This window comes from Marmota monax, unplaced genomic scaffold, assembly GCF_021218885.2.
Source record: "Marmota monax isolate L192 unplaced genomic scaffold, Marmota_monax_Labrador192_F-V1.1 WCK01_AAM20220418_F8-fsc00084, whole genome shotgun sequence".
NCBI lineage: Eukaryota > Metazoa > Chordata > Mammalia > Rodentia > Sciuridae > Marmota > Marmota monax.
In genome coordinates, this window is record NW_026694575.1 from 2666356 (window position 1) to 2684948 (window position 18593).

The 18593-nt window shown below is 36.7% G+C and overlaps 1 protein-coding gene across 10 annotated transcripts in view; it reads left to right on the forward strand.

The window, feature by feature from the left end:
* Nucleotides 1-18593, forward strand: part of Tenm2 (teneurin transmembrane protein 2) — a 1244871-nt gene that overhangs the window by 435825 nt on the left and 790453 nt on the right. The gene's annotated exons all lie outside the window — the stretch shown is intronic.

The following is an 18593-nucleotide window of genomic DNA, read 5'->3' on the forward strand; positions in this document are numbered from 1 at the left end:
CATGAAGATCTCTTCAGAATCCTACCTTATCTGAGACTTTCATTTCCAGGCAGCAATGCCTCATATCCGTATTGAAGATCAAACTTAGAACTCATGCTCTGGAGTTTAATAATGACAAATAGGAAGAGGCTTGTCTTCAGAAAACTCTTTGCCGCACTTACTTTTCCCCTTGGTACCTATGTAGGTTAATGGCTTCCCACGTCTTCTATCACAAATCGCTGTTGCCTGTCCATCAGCTTTGTAGGTGGGTTTTAATGAAACTTTGAAAATTAAATTCTTCTGATCATTAAGCAGTAAATATAGGGAAGCCTAAGCAAGTCATTAAAGAGATAAGGTGCTTATTTATAGATTTCCTAGCAACTCAGAATTGTGTTTAGTCAAATACATTTTTTAAAAAGATAAATTGCATTAGGTACAGCTGATTTATGAAGAAAACATCAAATGCTGTGCAGTTTGTTATGAATAGACTGCGTGTTTGTGAAAAGAATTACCATTAAAATGTTTACAAATAGATCAGTTAAGAATGTTTATATAAAATATTATAAACTTCTGCTAGAGCAGCTTTAAGTGTCTTCTTTCATTGAAAAAAAAAAGAAAAAGAAATTTACAGGCAGACAGCTTGTTGTGAATGCAAAAACATAGCTAAATACCATTTAATCTCAAAACTGTTGAAAATATATCATTTCCTGGGTAAGTCACATAGATTTTAAAAAGATGCCACTTCGTCACATTTAGATTTATTTTTAATTCTGAAATAATTTATTCTCCAGTGGGACAAGGGGCTGAATCTTATGACTCTGTTCATGTAGCTAATCAAGGTGTACTCTTCAAGGAAAAATCTGCACTCGACTCCTTTGGAATTTTAACAAAATTCTGACACTTGGCACATTGTACAGTCTAAGGTGTTCATTTGATAGGAAATTACTTTTATAAGTTTCCATGAATGCATACATTGAATTCATTTACGGATGTCTTTTTTCAACTTCAGTGAATGTCAGTTACTATTTAAAGGGAGGCCATTTGACTGCACAATAAATAAAATCACGTGTTATCCAAGAATTTACAGCCCAATCTAAATAAGGCATTTTTAGCAAATCTCCCACGGTTGCATTTTCACATATATACAGGGAACCATGTCTATAGGGCTCTTTGTACATATTTATAGAGTCTGTATCCTCTTCTTTTAAGTTATATCTACCTATAGCTATATAAATATAAATACTTAAAAATTCAACCAGTTATTGAAGCTTTCCAATGAAACCAAAAAACTCTTTCCTTGAATTTTCCTAGAACTGCTATTGATTAGGGCATAAGTGTGTAATTAATCATATATTTGGTAGAACAATAAGAGTTTCTTTTACAGCATATTATTTGAAACATCATATTTGAAAAAATTTTACTTTAAGGGAATCTATGCCAATTCCTACATTTAAATAAGCCCTTAGCTTCAACATCTTGAATATTTTTTTCCTGTAATGCTAGTTACAACACAATCAGATTTGCCTAAAGATAAATGTACAATTCTATATATGAGTGCATCTGGCAAAGCCCAAAAAAGGTATTTAAAAGCCAGAGTTCAGGGTAGATGATAGTTATTTTTAAATGTATAGGTACAATGGCTCTTCTTTCCTCTTTTTTACTAATTTTTCATATTTCACGTATGTAAATTATATACTTAATGCATGTTCTATTCTCATTTTTGGTCAAATATAAAATAAGACATTTTACATGTCACATCATAAACTCTTTAAGCAGATAAAAAGTGAGATATAAGCAATTCTGCAGGCTGGGTTTTAACTTCAGTAAACTTCTTGCTCTTTCTGTCTGACAAATTCTGTTTAGTTCACAAAGAAATCAATGCTTTTTCACATCGCTGATTTTATGAAGTTTGGGAATGTATTATCATATAGATTGACAGTTGCCCCACTGGTTCCACACCACAGCATGGACACTTACAAAGCCATCATTAATTTCTCACACTTGTACCCAGCAATGGCTTCCTCCGTAATAAACACTGTGTCCTTCAGAAACAAATCAATAACCTTTTAGGTATGCCTCTCTTGAAGAGGAAGTCACAAGAATCCATACTTTGAAGAAGCCCTCAACACAGGCTTAGGTTTTAAGGATACATGGTCATAAAGGGATTCTGTGTTTATTTGTTTGGCAGATCGTGATATCTTTCACAGTGTTCATTTAAAAGCTCCCTTAAAAAACTATCCTTGTTGTCTGGGGTTGTGGCTCAGTGGTAAAGTGCTCACCTAGCACATGTGAGGCAGTGGGTTTGATTCTTGGCACCACTTAATAATAAAATAAAGGTTATTGTGTCCACCTACAACTGAAACAAATATTTTTAAAAAAAGCTCTGAGTGTGACTTTGCCAAGCATATTCATCAAATGAAGACAGAACTCAGAAACAAACTATTTTTCCTAGAATGCAAAATATTTATTCATTCTTCCAAATCATGTAAGAAAATCCCTGACCTTGCTGGTAGTTTTTTTTTTTTTTTTTTCCCAAGATGAATGTTAATTGGGCTTCCTATGTGCTGCTGTGACAAAAATGACCTTCTAGGTAACTTGACAGTCCTGTCACAGTGCATACAAACATGACTTATTTACTTATTTGTTTTTGTAGTATAGATGCTGCAATGTTAATCACCACTCATAGCTCTGCATCTTAACCTCTGCATCTTAACCTGTACCTGGGAAATTAGCGTTGTGCTGGCTTGAGTTGGGTTGCTTTAAATAGATAAAATTCTCAAGTTCAGGTCCTTTAACTCTATCTTGAAGCTAATGATGGCTTGGCTAGAAATGAAAATGAGAGTTAAGAACAGCTAGGCCAAGATTTTGCTCTGTAAAATTCAACTGCATCTGTACAGAGGGCTTTTCCAGGACTTTAAATTAGAATCATGTGTTTTTTTTTTTTCAATAATAAACATTCCATTTAAACTATGTCCTCTTGGAGGCCCTTTGTATCAGCTGACTGAGAAAATGGGGCAGTCACTAATTCACAAGAATAACTAATTGCCTCCTTTAAGATGCAAAAGAGCACACTGTAAAACTCTAGTGTGCATATTCTTGACTCCCTTAGGCAATACCTTCACCTTGGGGACATAAAGATATCGTTGAGATTTTAATTTTTTAATTTTCAGCATAACCCTAGTTTCAGTTATTTTCTTGAAACTGTAGAAAGATAAAAGGACAAAGAAAATAAGCTTGGCCATTGGGATTACAGAAGTTACAGAAAACTCAATCTGGCAGTGGTTAAAGCCTTAAGAAATTTATTCTTCCCCTGTCCTCTCTGTTTCCACCCAAAGTAAATAAGAGCAATATTCATTTTCCTCTACTGTCAGTTGGGAAATTTATAATTCGCATAATGCATTTTGAGGTTGAAAATATAAATGTTGGGTTAATTCCATTGCATTTCCCAAAATGCACTTATGGCACAATCTGGCTGTCAGCACATAATGGATTTGTGTAAAGTGTGTTCGTGGAACACAGGTTCTATTAGATTGTGAGTCCTCTTGGTGGAGTGCTGTACTGCGTTGGTGTCCGTGGTGCTTCAGCACACACAGGTGCTTTGTTCTGCCAACCAAGGTACGTTCATTTTTGCAATAGAAGTTGAGTTTCTTAAGTCTCCCTCCTTTCTCTTCCAAAAGATCCTCAGTAATTCAGCATTCAAGTAGCCCTTAATGAATGTATACCACACCCAATGGTGGGTGTCTGTTTCCACCCCATGCTATTATTCTTGTATCCATGTAAATCTTGTTTGTGCTTCATAATGCACTGCTTTCTTCTCCTCTGTCTCACATTTAAAAATGACAGAAATTGCCTAGAACAGACCCGAAACCATGCTTTTAGCTGCGAACAGAGTCAAGGACTCTGAATTTTGCTCTTAAAAAAAATTAACCAGGCACAGTGGTACCCACCTATAATCCCAAAGGTTCCAGAGACTGATGGAAAAGGATGGCCAGTTGAAAACCAGCCTCAGCAACTTAGTGAGGTCCTGTCTCCAAATAAAAAAATAAAGAAATAAAAAGGGCTAGGGATATGGCTCAGTGGTTAAGTACTCCAATCCCTAGAACCAAAATAAAAGAAAAAAAAAAAAAGAAAAATGAGAAGTTAGGAGGAGTAAGAATAAGTAAAAGAAGTAGCCACAAAATGCATGAATTAATATATGACTATACTATTCAGGTTGATATAGGATAATTTTCCAGTCAAATATCATGGAAAATAATTTTCATGTAACTGAAAGAAAATATTATTTCAATTCCTTAAAAATAAAACAAAATAGGGAAAAAAACCCAATAAAATAGAACAAATTTTCAAGGCATTTTGGCAACAATTATTTCACATTGTGTTTTTAAGCCATTTTTGTAAATCTACTTGCATTTTATCTGAAAGAGAAACACAAATAAGAGTGTGAAGTGTGTTACATGGATTGAAAAAAATTAAGGACATGGAACAAAACATCACAGGTCCTCATTCTTGTCTGTTCCTGAACAAAAGGATGTTCTTATTTTAATGAGTGCTTTGGTTCCCTAAAAATCCAGGTAGTAGAGACTATGGAGGAAGCTTGTTTTAGAATTTTATTAATGGGAGTCTGAAATATAGAATTATCACAGTATTAAAACACAGCTGATAAAAAATATAGAACCAGAGGCAAAATTTAAGACTCTCCCATGGACGTGGGGCTGGGTTCACAAGCAAAGAAGTGAAAGGATTGATGTTTTGCAAATGGACCTGAATGAGACTAAAAGTTTTAGTGTTTTTGGCAAATTAAGCAATGCTTACATTAAAGTAGAACCGAGTGCTCGTAGAGGGTGAGACTGTGTGCTTTATTTCAGCACTGCACGTTCCAGATTATAAACTTTAGTGGCATGGTCTTTAGTTATTTATATATTTCTTTCTTTCCTTTGGTGGTTTCTTTCATGTTTGTTAATGCTCCCAGGGGCTATCAAGCAATGGCTCCATTCAATAAATACAATAAATAAAATGAAGCACTAAGCCTTACTTTTGGCAAGGGCAGCCTGATTATTACACGTGTAATCTGCAGGCCTTGGGGGAGACATTGGGCTTGGTGGATAATCATTCGGTTTTAAGCTGCTGGGTTCCTGATAGCAGTGCTTTAACTTTCCATTGAACAGGGGAGGTGGTGAGAGAGGAAGAGGCAAGATGTTTCTGTCAGTTCACGATTGGAAGCCGCTTCTGTCAGAGAACTCCAACTTTTTTTTTTTTTGCTTATTGCTCGGTCTTGTTTTGGGCTCAGTTGTTGTTTCTCAAGGATGGAATTAAATTTATATCAGAGATGGGAAAGATATGCCATGAATCAAGTAGTAGGGTCATAAATAAAATGAGTTAAAGCTAAGATAATATAAATTTTCTACAGACAACTGAATCAGGATGAACCTGCACAGAAAATAATACCCAACTTAACAGGATCTGAGAAGATCATATGAGACATAAGGAGGCATTTCAGTTAGCCATTCTGTAACTGGGACACAGCAAGAGGAAGAGAAAAATTTCAAGTAATAGATTTGTAAATAGGATAGAAATTGCAGAGAGGTAGGTACTATATATATGTTGTGGTATGTATGCGCTAGTGATTTAATTTTGATTGTTATCTAATGCTAGCTGAAAGAATGGCCTAGAAAACTGGTTTGCTGGTTTTCCTAGTCTCAGTTGGAGTGATGTTGAAGGCTTCACACCTCGGGGTAAGAGGTGCATGGGACAGACCTCAGTAACAGAACTTATGAACTATGGCCCATGGGCTAAATTAGCCCCAGGAGTTTTATTTAGGACAGTGTTTACAATTTTTATACTAGTAATATTTTTTAAATGTAAGATTTCATGTTAGAAATTTTTATTTGGGGCTTCTCTCGAAGCATATAACAACTCAGTGGTACTGTTCAGGTTGTCTCTGGCCATCTCTGGGTTCCAGGCAATGGCAGCAGCAGGCCTGGGTAGAATCTTTCACGTCCCTCCAGCCTGCTCTATCAGCGTGAGATCCAGCTGTCCCTGTATGCTCTTCAGTGACCACTGAAAAATTAAGGTTAGAAATCTTTAACACATTATGCTTCCATGTATTTTACTGTGGAAGTACTAGGCAGACTTTAAGGAAATAGGTGGAGGGAAAACCTCTTTTAAAAACTTGAGCTATTTCAGCTGACTGAGGGAAAACCCCAGAGCTTTTCAAAAGGAATTCTTTTAAAGAAGAAGAAAACGACTTGGTACTAATTATGCTCAGTCTAGCTGTGGCAGGTGTTTATGGAGTCTGTTACAATGAAGTGACAACAAACCGAGGTTTTGAGAGGAAAACACAGTGGTCTGCAAAGACCCCCATCCCCCAAGAAAGAAGGATATGGTGCTGGGCTGATAACACCAAGCTGGAAGAAGTGAAGGTCAGAGTCAGTGTTGCCCAAGCCAAGAAATGCTCTACCGTGATTATGCAGGATACTAACATCAATAAGTGATGCTGTTCTCATGGTGCACTGACCTCCCAGCCTAGGGAAGTGTATGAAAGATACAAGATGATTGGATTTCAAGTATGTTTGCTGATAAAATGGAGCTGAAATTTTTAAGCCAGTGTTCCTTGGAAAAGAATAGGTTCAGAGTTAACTTTGTGGATTTGTATGATATTCTTGCGGGGTGGGGTCTAGAACAGAGCGCTACTGTAGCAATACATCCACTTGTAAGGGGTACAAACTCAATGGAGAGAGCTGAGCACTAGAAGAGGATTGGGAGTGTTTCTTTATAGAGCATCTTATGTAAGGAATAAATTGCCATGTATCCACCAATCCAAGAGGACCCTAGAAATGAATTAAAAAATTGGTTCTTGGAAAATAGCACATATGGGATAAATAGGCATATTTAGTTAAGTGAGCAAAACTCTGCCTTGTTTTATTTAATACTGATTAAAAAAGTGAAGCAATTTTAGATAAGGAGGTTCTTTAACATGGGTTATTCTTATTTCACATCTGAAAATATTTAAGGTGTGGCTGCTCATTGTTCTGCATTGTACAAAGCTATCTTATATGTGTTCCTTTGTGAGTGTGTGTGTGTGTGTGTGTGTGTGTGTTGTGCATAGTGAGAGAGGTTACCCTGGAAAAAGGGATGTCATGGAGGAAGACAGACATCAAGAAATGTAAGTTGACCAAATATCAATGATATAGTAAAGTAAAACATATATGAAAATGTCAAAATGGCATGTGTGTGTGTGTGTGTGTGAACGTGCTCATTATACATAATAGTGGGATGCATTGTTACATATTCACACACACATACCATATGTGTGTGTATATGTGTGTGTGTATGTAATTTCAGAGGAGGGAGAATAGAACTGTGCTAACTTCCTTGGGTCATCTTACACTGAGAATCACGTAACCAATGATGCTATCCCATACACATAGGTCAAAGTCTACCCAAAAGGGTCCACTTTCTCTCCAGTCCCATGTGAGAATCCTTGTCTCTGGAGAGTCCTGAATCAATTTGAATCCATCAGAGAAACAGTATTTGACTTGATTTTTTTGCCAAGTAAGTTATAATCTACATCCCTCTGTCCTTTGTGGACCTATCTCTTTTTCTAGAACTTTCTCTCCTTGCCCTGGATCTAGTAAGTTCTGATGACCTTAGTGTGAACTGATGTCTTAAGTATTTCATTCTACTCATTTGAAATTGATAGAATTATGTTTTCAAAACATGGTTTGAGCGTCATGATTCACTAGAATGTAGAACAAGAACTTCTATATATATATATTTTTTTATTCTTTACAATTCCATGTGTATGTGTGATAACATATGTTATTATATGTAAACACACATATATATGACAGATTATATAAAGTGTGTATAACATTGGAAGTATTCCAAAATTTGATGTCCATATAGGTGTCTGATAAAATGGTAAATGACTATAGATATATAGATATTTTGTCTCATAGGGGATAAATTCTAAGCATCTGTCTTCCCTGGGAATATTTGGATTATCCAATACTGTGTGGCAACTCATTGGATTGTCTTATTGTTCATGGCCATCTGTGCTGACAATTCTTCCTATTTCTGGGGGTACAATTCCTATTTTCTTCTCTTAGTTCCCTGTGTTGACTTCTATTTCATATACAAATAGATAAAAATGTTTACTTTGTTGAAGAAACAGAGCACCTCTGTACATTTACAGATAAATTCTTGTCTGTTCTCAATAAAAAAATAAGAAAATCAACACAAAATATATTACCACTCTGGCATAGTCAGAGCATTTGGAAGAGATTCAGTTTTATTCAGGTTGTAACTGAGGGTCAGGGCTCATTTGAGTGGAAGTATATTAATGGAGATTGAACAAGGCAGCGGGCATGGCGATTAGAGAGTGGGAGGTGGGCGAAGGTGATGATTTTTCAAGGGACACGCTCTTCCAGAAACTTCAGACTTCTTCAGATAAATGGGAACTTAGTTATTTTACTGGACAACACTGGGAATGCATCCCTATATGTGTAGCAGCCAGGGACTAAGAACTTTGCATTTCATCCTAAGGAGTTAAGGTCTGACCAAGTAGGAATTAGAGAACTCCTTAAATAAGGTTTGATCAGGGACCATGTGTTTTAGGAAGCAGAGGATTAAAACACAAAACACACACACACACTCAATTTACCCAAATTAGAAGCAGTGTTACTACAAAAGGAAGCAATCACCCAGATAAAAGGACTCTGGAACCCCCTCAATGGCAATGAGTGCACCTGCTTCTTGGCATTTGAGTCAGAGACACTCACCCCAGCCTAGCAAGTAGATGCTGGATATTTGTAATTAAAATATTAAAATTCAAAAGGCCTTAATTCAAAGCTGAAATCGCAAGCAAACAGGAACAGGCACATAATCCCACCCTCGTGCAGTGCTGGGGTGCCCTTACAGCATATCCTCCTCTCTTCCATATTCAGTACCAGGTTACATAGCTCGACTCCACTGTCGACGTTATTTAATCAAATGATTAATAAAGTGACATTAAATACTGCTATGTACAAGGAAAACGGTCATGATATCATTTTTAAAGGGGCAGTGAGTGGTTGTAGGTGAACGTTAGCTAGCGGTGTTCCAGGTTGGCAGTACTCTCCTGAAGATTATTTCGGTTTCTGTTCCTCGCTGCTGTCTGTGAGTCATGTTCCCGTGCAGTGGGTTTAATTGCTCCTGCAGCGACAGTTATGTCTCCCATCTCATCCCTAATCTTTCATATTTTTATCTCTCATGTTTCTTTAATCAGGCTTGAAAGGCATCTATTTATGTTTCTTTCAAGCTTTCTACTTGTCTTTATTTATTTATTTTTCTTTTTCATTAAGTTCATCTTTGTTATAATTTCCAATTCTCTCATTTGAATGTTTGGAGTGTATTTTGTTGTTCCTTCCCTTACTTTTTAGACTCTACATTTTGGCAATTTCAGTATTCTTTATATTTAAAAAAATGCATTTACCTCATCTTATATTTTTTGATATAAAATATTCTCTTTATTGCTTTCATAAGGTGTCTCACCTCATCTTGAACCCCAGAATAAAACAGAATCCTAATGCTGCCAGATTTTTTTCCTTTAGTACGAAAAAATGTTAAAAAAGCCAATGTTTTATTGTTGATTAAATTAGTTATAAATATGTGTTTGTAAATATATGTGTATTTATATATTACACATCACTACACATAGTGCAAAATGTATATCATACCTATGATTATGCAAAACATCTAAAATACATGTGTGTAGGTGGGTATATATTATTTTATACAAATATATAAAAACATGAAGAATAAACATCACCTGTAAGTTGGCACCAGGAATAAACATCATTCATATTCTGACACATTCCTTACTTTTTTCAGTTTCTATGTTATAGCTAGAGAAAGAGATAAATATTTTCACAGGGTCAGTAGGATGGTTTTAAAAGCTCTAAAAAAGCCTTGTTTTCTTGTCAGTAAATATACTTTAACATTTCCCCATGCTATTAAATATTTTCTGCAGTATCCAAGGGTCACATAGTACTTCTTCAGCAAAATATATATTTCATTGCACAATTAATTTATTTTAGATGCAGCAAAGAGCAGAATGATGAATAAAATCAGAAGAGCTAAATTCCTGTGCATATCCCTAATTATTTTCTTAGGCTAACTCTTGTAAGTTTTATAATATGCACAGTGGTGAACACTGATGATCCTTTCCAGCCACTTTCCTCATAGGAGCATTTGGTTTTATACTTGCATTGAGAACCACTGACAGTGCCACCCACCTGTGTTCAGGAGTCCCTGGAAACTGATGTCAGCAACTTTCCAAGTTATACATGAAACTATTTTCACTCTGACTTTCATTTATTTTAATATGGTGCAGCTGAGCAGATCTCTGTGTGTTTGCTGTCGGTGTATTTGTGATTTGTAATTCTCCAAATAAGAAGATGTTGGAATGACTCTTGTCATTTTGTAGTGTATTACCTTTTTACCATCCTTCAGTGACTCCTGCATAAGTCTTGTTGGTCCCTGTTATCTACACAGAGGCTTTAAAACATTCATTTATAGGTGTGAAAGTGATTTGATCACATTGTCAAAAGCATGTGACTTATTTTCTGTAAGGTGGAGTTAACTAACTGGAAAGCCATTTAAATGGTTATATTAACCAAAGAACAAAAGCTAGTTCTGATTAAGGTAGGGATTTTTTTCCTTATTAAGAATTTGAGCTGTTGTTTAGAATGCAGGGCTTACTTCGGATTGTTAATTTATAAAAAAAGCAAGGACAGAATTGTATTCTGCATGATGAAAGGAAATTCACATCTAAGATAATCTGCAAGGCACCTTGAGGAGATAGAATCTAGTAAATGATGTATTAAATATTCTTAAAACTTCCTCCATCTATGGTGCCTTTGATTCAATGAGGTTAGTAATAATAAACACAGTGGTATCCCTGCATTGGTATTTTTACAAAATAGGTAGTTCTGCATGTAAGATAAATATCTCAGTACATAAGGAAATACTCTGAAAAATAATCATGTGGAAGCAATTACTATTATAATAAGCATATGGCTCTGCTAATATACAGTGTTGCTTAATAATTGATGTTATAGAAAAAAAAGAGAAGAAAAAATATCTATATTCTGGGGCATCCTTTTGTACATTCAGAATGGAAAAGACCCCAGTGAAATGCAGAACAATTAAGAGAATACAGGTTGTCTTCCATTTCCGCTGATACACATTTATGGCTCTGAACAACAAGGCACATTGGGAAGGCAGGAAGTATACAAATCAACTTAATCTGTCCCACTGTGGTATTTTAGTCCTTCCACAATATAGTCCAATTTTATGTTTTTAGCCCTTGCTCCCACTTCTCCTCTAAATATATTTTCAGCTCCAACCCAACTGGGCTACTTATTTTTTCCAAAGAATACCCTTTTGTCCTCTTTGTCTCTGTCTGTCCTGTTCCCTTTTTCTGCATGGTTATCCCTACACCAGCCTGTCCATCACATTTCCAGCCATCATGAAAGAATTCTCTAAGATTTCAAATCCCCTCTGAAACTATTCTGAGCTTTTAAACTGCATGTGAACTTCCATGCCTTTGAATTATTTAGCATTTTATTGCTCCATCTCCTCAAGAACCTAGGAGAAATGGTGTAGTGTTTACCAAGGTAGAGAAGCAAATGTTTCGAGATGTTATCTGGAGATAGAATACACAGAACTGGATGATGGTTTGAATGTAGGAGCTGATGAAAAAGAAATGCCAGGGATCTCTAACTTTAGCAATTGGATGGATTCCTCAGCATCAAGATGGTTAATGCATGGAGAAGATGGAAATTGGGGACTTATTTTGCACGTAAGACAACCAAAGAGAAAGGTAATGTGGATAAACTTGTGTAATTATTGAGAATAGATAGATCTGGACTGGAGTTATCACTTGAGAGTCAGCAACATAATATTGTGGGGTGTGTGTATGTGTGTGTGTGTGCGCACATCCATCAAAGGAAGTAGATGAGCTCACCAAAAGAGAAAGGTAGAAGGAGAAGAAGAGGTTGGGAGCAAACTCTGAGTCATCCTTAAATGTTGGGAAGAGGAGAAGAAACACACAAAAGAGGCTGGAAACCCATTGACATGCACATTACAGTTGTCTATTCACTGTTGTTTATGTGATTTTCATTGGGTTTCCTAATGGATTTCAGTTCAAATGTGGCTCCATAATCTCATCTCTCTACCCAAAGTCTCTCTGTTTTTTTGTTTGTTTGTTTGTTTTCCTCCCTGTGACTCTTGTTCTTACAAAGGAGACAGAACTGGATGAGCCTAAATGTTATAAGAAAAAATAGAAATAAATTAAATTAGAAAGGATTAGAGGCACAGCAACATGCATGACTATGAGGGGCTTTCTCATGTGACTGGTAACATAAGATGGTGGTTACTTTTATGGGTCATCTTTACTGGGCCACAAGGCACCTACATAGCTGTTTCAACATTATTTCCAGGTATCTGTGAGGATGTTTGTAGAAGAGATTAGCATTAAGTGGACTGAGTGAAATAGGTGGTCTTTAAACCACATGAGTGGGCATCATTAGATTTACCGAGAACCTAAATATAATAAACAAGGAAGAAGGCTGAATTAATTCTGACCATTTGAGCTGGGACATTGATTTTTTTCTGCTTTGAGTGCTCCTGTTTCTCAGATTTTTAGACCTGAATCTCTATTATAAGGTCTCTGAATCCCAGGTCTTTTAACCAGACCACTAGTCTTCCTGGGTCTCTAGCTTATAGGTGGCATATTGTAGGACTTCCAACTTCCATAATTGTGTGATTCAATATCATATAATCATTATAATAAATCTTTCCATATTTTGCTTTCTCCTTCTCCCTCTCTCCCTCCTCTCTCCCCCCTCCACCTCCCTCCTCTCTCCCCCCTCCACCTCCTTCCTCTCTCCCTCTCTCCATACCTTCCTCCCTTTCTCTCTCTTCCTGTGCTTTTGGTGTCATATCAAAGAAATCATTGTCAAGACAAGTGTCATCAATCTTTTTCTCAATTGTTTTCTTATAGAAGCTTGACAGTTTCAGGTCCTGTATTTAGATCTTTAATGCATTTTAAGTGGGTTTGTGTACTTGGTGTAAGACAAGGGTCCAATTTCATCATTTGCATGGGCATATCTAGATTTTCTGACACCACTTATTGTTGAAGAATGTCCTTTCTCTTTTATGTATTCATATATGTTGAAGATTAGTTAATCATATACATGTGTTCATTTCTGAGCTCCCTACATAATTTGATTGGTCTGTGTGGTTAACAATGGTATACTCTTAGTTATTATAGCTCTGTGATATGTCTTCAAATCAGTAAGTATGATACTCTAACTTTGGTTTTCTTTCCAAGGACTATTTGATCTGTTTAGGTTCTATGTGGGTCTTATGGTTTTTTTTTTTTTTTTTTTTTCTGTTTCTGTAAGATACAACGTGGCGATTTTGATAAAGATTTTATTGTATTGGTAGATTGCTCTGAGCAAAATAAATTCTTTATTTCTCCTGATCCATGAACGTAGGATGTCTTTCCATTTCTTCTTTTCTTCACTTATCAAAGTTTTGAGAATTTTCAATGTTCAAGTCTTTTACATTTTTGACTGAACTTATTTTTTTAGGATATTTGTGTATAGGATTGCTTTTTCCAATTTCTTTTGAGATAGTTCATTGTTAGTGTATAGAAGTATGACTGATTTTGTATATTGATTCTGTATCCTACGCCTTTACTAAATTTATATATTGGTTCTAACAGGATTTTATTAGTAGAGTCTTTAGGGTTTTTACATTTGAAATCATGTCATCTGAAAACAGAGATAATTTCATTTCCTCCTCTCTTATTTAGATGTCTTCTATTCCCTTTTCTTTCCTAATTGCTTTACTAGATTTTCCAGGACTATGTTGTATAATAATGGTGCAAGTGGAATCTTTGCTTTATTCTTCACCTTATAGGATATGTTCCTCCAAAGAAGACACACAAATAGCAAATCAGTACATGAATATATGCTTGACATCACTAATAATTGGGAAAATGCAAAACAAAGTCACAGTGGAATACCATTTTACATATCTGTTAGGATGGTCATTATTGAAACAAATAAGCAAAAAGATAAGTTCTGGTGAGAATGTGGAAGAATCGGAGCCCTTATATGCTGTTGTTGGTGGGAATGTACAACAGTGCAACCACTAGAGAACAGTGTAGGGTGGTGTATGCCTGTAATCTCAGAGGCTTAGAAGGCTGATCCAAGAGAATCTCAAGTTTGAGGCCAGCTACGGAAACTTCATGAGGCTCTATCTCAAAATAAATAGTAATAAAGGACTCTAGATGTGGCTCAGTGGGTAGAGGGCTCCTGGAATCAATTCCCAGTAGTGAAAATATTTTTTTTCCATAAAATCTCAAAATCCCATTTCTGAGTATTGTACTCAACAGATTTAAAATCAGAGAAAGATACATTCTTTTGTTCATTGCAGCATTGTTCACAATAGCCAAGGTGTGGAAACAATTTGATGCCCATCAGTAGGTGAATAGATTTAAACATGTGGTATATACATATAATGGAGTATTATATATTCTGCTGAATGAAAATAGCCAGTCTCAATAGCACATGTACTACTTACATGATCCCACTTGTATAAGGTGTCTAAAATAGTCATAGAAGTAAAATAAAGTTGAATGGCATTTGCCAGGATTGGGGAAAAAGGAACAGAACTGGGGAGATGTTCAATGGATAGAAAGTTTTTGTCATGTACAACAAAAACATTCTAGACACCTGCTATGTAACATTGTTCTTACAGTTAACAACACTGTACTGTGTGCATTAAGTACAGAGAGTAGATCACATGATATCTGTTCTTAACACAATTTTTAAAAATGTATCCTAAGTCTTAGGCCTTTATCATGTAGAGAGGCAAGGATTTTCCTCCGTGTGAAATCTTACTCTCATCAAAACTTGAGTGGAATAAACGATGGAGTGGAATGTGCAGAAAGCCTAATTGTGGTGGGATTAATTGAGAATGGAATAACAAGACTTGGAGACACAAATAGAGGCAACTCTTTCCATGAGTTTTGGTGCAAATGTAGGAAGGAAGTCAAGACAATATCTCTGATAAGAGAATGGTACTTTGGTGTGGTAATGAAGATTATCTAACAGAGAAGAAAAGAATAACTGGTGATAGACAAAGGAATGGGGTCTATTTTACATGTGTAAGAGCATAGGAAGTGCATATATGGTGAGGGAGAGGATGGGTTATAGCAGGTGGATAGATATGTGATACAAGCTCATGGTATTTCTCTGCTGATTGCTTATTTTTTTCTCAGTGATGTGGAAATTCTGGTCATCAGCTGAGAGAAAGGATAAAGGAGGCTTTTGAGATTTAGAGAAGTGCAAAGAAGTGTAAGAGAGTGGGGATGCTATTTTCTATGGTCAGGTGTGTGTGTGTGTGTGTGTGTGTGTGTGTGTGTGTATTCATGCTGTATGCACAAATTTAGGCACAAAGCAAGTAGAATTTGATTTCACGACTATGGTTCTGTCAAACCAGCATCATATACCATCAAGCAGTAGAGGGGTGAGTCCCAGAAGTAAGTTCAATGATGACAATGATTCACCATGAAAGTTAAGCCAGATAAGAGTGAGAATGACGACATCATAGTATCATGAAATCAATTGGCTGGAGGGGCCAATGGATGTCCAAAACTATTGGGATCAATGTACAACAAGAGAGACGTGAGCTGGGGAGGTAAGCACAGGAAGAAGTTGAGATGGAGAATGGCTTGCAATTTTCCACAGTGACAAGGTATGATTAGGAGGTTATGAGTTGGTGAGACTGGGTGGAAGAAAATGTGAATAGGAAAAGCCCTTCAAAGAACTGAAAATCAGGGCTTCATGAGAATTGCTTAAATTTATAACAAACAAGTCATGACTGTGGACAGAAGTGTATATACAGAGAGAGTGACAGAGATCCAGAAGTTGAAATCATGTAGAAATGAAGAATGATGGAGTGGTCGCAATGGGGTGTCAGTGGATGATAGCAAGAAGGAGAGTTTATACAGGATGGAAGCTGATAGCCAGAGATGAGACACAGAGAGTATCTGCGGAGCACTGAGCAAGCATGTTCTACCAGTGACAAGCCTCAGTGTCTGTCTCTTTCACATCTTCTGTCCCATAGGGATGAGGGCCCAGGTAGGAAATTCCGCCACCACTTGAGCATATCTGGGGGAAGAAATTTCCTTAGGAAAAGCTATCTTTCCATTGAAACAAGAACACTAAATGGGCATTTGGAACATGATTAAGATTTTTGTTTTTAAGTTACTGATATACAGAGCAGTAATAGACATAGTAAAGATGGAAGGCAGACGGTGAAGGATTGGCTTTTGATATTAAGTCCTGTTGATCCTGCAGAAATATTCCTGATATCTCTTCGTCATTTAAGGCAGTAGTCAAGCTGGGATGCTAGAGAAGCCATGGAGTTAGACTTTGGTATAAAGAACTGGGTGTCCAAGGAAATGAGAGGACAAGAAGACATTTCTATTACACTCTAAGAAATTTTGAAGCTAGGGACCACATCTTGCTCATCTGTGTTTCTATAGGATCTAGCACATTATTTGTGGGAATGAGTGACAAAACTTTGGAAGGGAAGTAGAAGGAACAGGGAGAGAAGGCAGGGAAATCGAAAGACAAGCTATAAAAGATAAGATAATACTCACTTGGTAAACCCACACTTATTAGGAGACCTAGGTCCTCATGTATTTGATATTAGAAAATTTATCTCAAAATAATCACAAAATATATTTGCTTTAATTTGTTGGTGGTGTTTTTGTTTTTACTATTGTTGCTGCTATAACAGAATACCAGAAAAAGGGTAATTTACAAAGAAAAAAACATACATTTCTTACAGTTCTTGAGGCTGGGAAGTCCAAGATCAAGGGACTTGCATCTGGTGAGCACTGTCTAGCTTCATCATCCCATGGCAGAAGACAAAAAGGGCAAGAAAATACATGTGAGAGTGAGAGAGGAAGGTGGGACCTGACTCACTTTTATAACAAATCCTCTCCCATAATGATAACATTTAATCAGAAGTTAATCGCTTCTCATTAGGCCTCACCTCCTAACACTGCTGCTTTGGTAATTAAGTTTCCAACACATGAACTTTGGGAGGCACATTCACACCATACCAATATTCTAGACCTGAAATTACCTAATAAAGAAAAAACTAAAGTCCACTTTATAAAGCAATACACAAAACCCATGAAAGAAAGGGTTTTGTTAGCATTGTCTATGGTTTTATATGGCTGATGGTGATGGTGATGGTGACGGTGATGGGAAATGGAATCCAGAGCCTCTGGCAAGCACTCTAGGGCTGAGCTACACCCACAGCTCTCCGGTTTAATGCAAAACTGTCCCTTCTCCATTTGAGGAGGTTAACAACCTGGTGAATGAAGAAGAGGTATAATGGCAAGGTGATTCTTTCAAACCTTCTAAAGAAAGCTCCATCTTGTATAATGAGGTGCAAGACAGTGTTTCCTGCTGAAAGGGTTGGTTAAGGAATGGTATCTGCACTCAGGAGACACCAGAGTGACAACTCCATCTCAGAGGCCTTTGTTTGCTTCTTGAATCAAGCAAAAGCAGCCTCTATAACATGACTCAGAATCATCTTCTCTCCGGTCCCTTAATGGGCTTTCATACTTGTAAAATCTCAAGAGTTCTGTCACTATCTCCCCGAGGCAAACTGTGCCTATCCATAACCATGAACTTCTTTCAATTTCCAGTTTGTTCCGATGAGGAAAATTCCAAGAGTGCACTCACTCCATATACCGTGATGGCATAACGTAGAAACGGGAGTGTCTGGAGGCTTAGTAGGAAACCACTAGGGACTTGGATTCTTATCCCAGCTGTGGCCAGGGCAGCAGACCTGTTCTCTGTAGGGGTCAGTATCATTATTCCTGATATGAACACAATACAGGCAGATAACTTGGCTGTTAAGGGCAAAAATTTTAGAATCATGCAGGCAAGTGTCTTCCTCTGTCCCTTATCAGTGCCAAATTAGCACTGAACTCTCAAAATTGTGGTTCCTTCATCTGGAAAATGGGGATAAGAGTTAGACTTCTCCCTCATTTTTTGCTTCAATATTTAAATGAGATGAGGTATTTCAAGCTCTTGGCCAAATGCCTGGTATGTGGTAAGCATTCCATACATAGTACTGATTAGTTTTTATATCACCTTTTTAAAACAATTTTCTTTGTTGCCATATTTAATCAATTTGCCCTGCTTTTAACATTTCCAGATTTATCACAGGCAAGTGATTAAAAATGATTTCTGTGTCTCCTTCGTAACCCTGGGCTATGAGGTTGTTGGGCAGAAAATGTAAATCTCTGCTCTTGCATTGATCCTACGGTAAAGGCGACCAGGATTAGATCATTTTCACTTACAATGGCTGTCCTCTCTTTCTGGGAACCTGTCACAAGCGGGAGGTCTGCCTTGTATATCAAAAAGGAATTCTAGAAGGTGATTTCATTTTTGCTTTCATTTTGTTCTTCAAGGAAAGGGAGTTAAATATTAATTAAGAAGGCTAATGCAGTAAATATAGAGATGCAACCATCC